Raw genomic sequence first — 3,949 nt, 5'->3', positions numbered from 1 at the left:
ATGATACCAAATAAGAATGCAAAAAAGGAAAAGGTTGCTCAATATTTTGCCTTTTTCTTGTTGTTGATCGGAACGGTAGCGGCATTGGTGGTTGGTATGCAAACCTACCACCACCACCATGAGCCCGATACCGATACCGAACCTTCTAACAATAATGAAGAGCTAGCCACATCAAATAAAGCCATCCAATCTCTTTGTAATCCAACATATTACAAAAAAACATGTATTGGAACCCTTAATTCGGCTGCTAGCAACACAAGTGACCCTATGAATCTATTGAAGTTAGCTTTCAATGCAACAAACAAAGAACTTTTGGATACCATTAACAAGTTCTCCAATTTACATGTACCAAAATATGATCCAAGAGCAATCCAAGGGCTTGAAATTTGCAAAGAGTTAGTCGAAAACTCCGTGAATGATTTAGAGAGATCAATGAATTCTGTAAATGGTATTGAATTGAAAGAATTAGACCAATTAATGGAGAATCTTAAGGTATGGATTAGTGGGGCTTTAACGTACCAAGAAACTTGTTTTAATGCATTTGAAAATTCGACTAGCAATGTAGGACAAATGATGAAGAATTTATTAAAGACTTCAAAGGAGCTTATTAGTGATACTTTGAGCATTGTTTCTAAGCTAAGCTCATTGAAAAGTTCCTTTGATGTTAAGCGTGCATTTCATCATCGTCGATTAATGGAAGACTCGAAAGCTAAGGTTGCATCTGAATCGCAAAAACTCCCTGCTTGGATTAATGATCAAAGACGCCATATCATGAAACTTCCAACGACGAAAATTCATCCTAATGTGACCGTGGCTATGGATGGGAGTGGACAATATAAGACTATTACGGAAGCGATAAATCGAGTTCCTAATAATAATGTGGAGGCTTTTGTGATCTATATTAAGGAAGGAGTATATAAGGAGCATGTTATTGTTGATAAGAGTAAGACTAATGTTATATTTATTGGTGATGGACCTAGCAAAACCAAGATCACCGGAAATAAGAACTTTGTTGATGGTTATCAAACGTTCAAAACTTCAACTGTTGGTAAGAATTTATTATATTTTGTTACAATAAATACATTTACCTTCAAAATGTTTTATAATTTTATTATTGTACACAATCTTCTTTTTTTTTTTTTTTTTTTTTTTTTTTTTACCAGGTGTACACAAATACACAATGTTCTTTGTAAAACCACAAACGTTTCTAGTTTCTAAAAAATATAATTGTGTGTTTTATTTGTTTTAAATTAGTCTGTTTCAACAAAAACTAAAAAAAATAAAATTAGTCTCTTTAACTATTATATAATGTATTGTTCATCCTATTAGTAGTAACATGTTCAAGTAAATCCTATTAGTAATAATGGTTAATAAGGTTTGTCTAACGTGTGTTTATGGGCAATTGGGCATATTCTAAGAAAAAAAGACAAAAAAACGAAAATGTAATATAAAATAATCTTTTTCTTATCTTTTCTATTATTTTAACAATTTGGTTTAAATTCCTTATACTAGTACTTCGTATAAGATGATCTTGATGTTAATGTTGGAAAAAAAAATTAAATAATTAATGCAGATATCATAGGAGATGGTTTCATGGCCAAGGACATAGGCTTTGAGAACTCAGCTGGACCAACAAAGCATCAAGCAGTGGCAATACGCGTAGTATCCGATTTCTCTACCTTCTACAACTGTCGTTTTGATGGATACCAAGACACTCTTTACGCGGTAAGATCACGTCAATTTTACCGCCATTGCACCATTACTGGAACAATAAACTTCATCTTTGGAGATGCAATGGCTATTTTTCAAAATTGCAAAATGGCTATTAGAAAACCATTAGAAAATCAACAATGTATTGTAACAGCCCAAGGCCGACTACAATCCGATGGGCCGGGTGCATTTATTCTTCAAAATCGCACTATTACCGCGGACCCTGATTATTACCCGGTTAAGGATAAAAATAGGGCATTCTTGGGTCGACCATGGAAGAATTATTCTCGAACTATTATCATGCAATCTTTCATCGACGAAGCAATTCATTACGAAGGTTGGACTCCATGGTCTGGTGATTTTGGGCTAGATACTTTGTTTTACGTCGAATTCGAAAATAGAGGGCCTGGCGCTGCTAAAGAAAAGAGAGTGAAATGGAATGGTGTCAAGCAGTTAAGTTCAGCCCAAGTTGAAGATTTCACTATTAGCAAATTTTATGTAAATGCTAGCTCTTGGCTTAATACCACTGGAGTGCCACACTACTCCACCATGCTTAATATTTAAGGGTTTTATTTTTTTAATTTTTTTTTAGGAGTGACAATTTCTGTGCAAAGTTATACTTCGAGTAGCTGGTGTTAATTACATGATTATTTCAGAGTTTTTTTTTTCTTGTTTTTTTTTTCTTCTTCTTCTTCCGAATGTATGTATTTCCCCTGTTTTGATATTTTTCTAACGCGGTAAAAAAAAAAAGTGCACTTTGAAACAAATAGAGCTTGTTAGATATTCTCTAAAATATATTGAAAAAAGCAATTGTACTCCTGACATTAGGGAGACATTAGTATGGTGTATTATTTTGTTGTTACTCTATTCTTCATTTTATGCAAATAAAACTTTCATTTTTCTTTAACATACGACACAAGTTTTTAAGAAGGTTAATAAAAAATAAAAAAAGCTAATGGAGTTTGATTGACTAAAAGTGAATATAGAAAAAAGATGGTGAAATTTAGTTAATTAACACTATGTTTGAATAGAGATAAATAGAGGGAAAGGAAGAGAAGAGAAAATGAAGGATGGATCATCCTTTGTTTGGATATCTAATGCAAGGAGAAAAAGGAAAGGCATTAGAAGGATTCATTTTCCTTCCGAACCCCTTTTAATAAACCAAATCTCTCCATTGTTGGAGAGATTTGGAAGGATAATGAAAGTTCATCTTCTCCCTCACCTCACCTCACCTTCCCTTCCATCTTTTTCCTTCCCCTCCCTTTCCCTTTAATTTTGATATCCAAATATAGTCTAAAAGTGTATTCTACCTTCCACTATGTTTGGATAACAATAGTGAAGAGAAAAGGATGAGAAGGAAAAAGAGGGAGGGGAAGTGAGGGAGAAGGTCACCTTCCATTTTGCATCCAAATATCTCCAACAATGGAGGGATTTGCTTGGTTTATTAAAAGGGAAAGGAAAATGGATCCTTTCAATTCCCTCCCTTTCCTTCCTTATATCAGATATCCAAACAAAGGATGATGCATCTATCCCTCCTTTTCTTATCTCTTTCTTTCCCTTTATTTCTTTCTATCCAAACATGCATAGTGTTCGTGAAGTTAAGTGCGACAAAGGGTCTTGCATACACTCCAAAAAAAAATTCTTGAAAGATTAGTAAGTATAGTAAGGGGCATGTGATTAAGTGGATGAGAGAGAAAGTGGGGACCAAATAGTTAGTTAATAAAGTAGCCAAATTTTCTACCAAATGTTTTTAGGGTATAATTTCCCTCCCAAATTTAGAAAATTTGAAATTTCAACCAAATTTAAACTCTAGCTCCATCATTTACATATCAAAGCTCCACCTTATAAATACATGAGCACTTTTGAAAAGAAAAATTCAACACAAACATCATACTTCATAAGAAACATCAACATCATCATCATCCAAAATTTACACTTCAGCATCAGCATTTGCTCTTTATTGTCCAACATCGTCTACAACAACCACCAAACCCATAATAAATTGCACAACCACACCCACCACCAAACCCAAAACCACAAACCCAAACCCACAACCCTATAAGAAGGGAGATAGAAAGAGGAGAGAAAGAAGGTATGCAGTTAAGTCGAGTTAGCTGGTAGGATATGAGGTTGTACAAGATGGAAGAGAGATAGATAGATTTAGTGGTAGTTGTCGAAGGTTGGTCGTGGTGGCTAACGACAGCTTAGAAGGGGAGAATGTGGGTTTTGGACGGAGAGG

The 3,949-nt window shown here is 34.4% G+C and overlaps 1 pseudogene; it reads left to right on the top strand.

Moving 5' to 3' along the window:
* LOC145581105 (pectinesterase pseudogene) lies at window positions 1–2,274 on the top strand (annotated as a pseudogene).
* Window positions 2,275–3,949: the final 1,675 nt, after the last annotated feature.

This window comes from Chenopodium album, chromosome 15 (genome assembly GCF_948465745.1).
Source record: "Chenopodium album chromosome 15, dcCheAlbu1.1, whole genome shotgun sequence".
Taxonomy (NCBI): domain Eukaryota; kingdom Viridiplantae; phylum Streptophyta; class Magnoliopsida; order Caryophyllales; family Amaranthaceae; genus Chenopodium; species Chenopodium album.
Note: the sequence above shows the minus strand (reverse complement) of the source record. Positions and strands in the feature narration are given on the sequence as shown.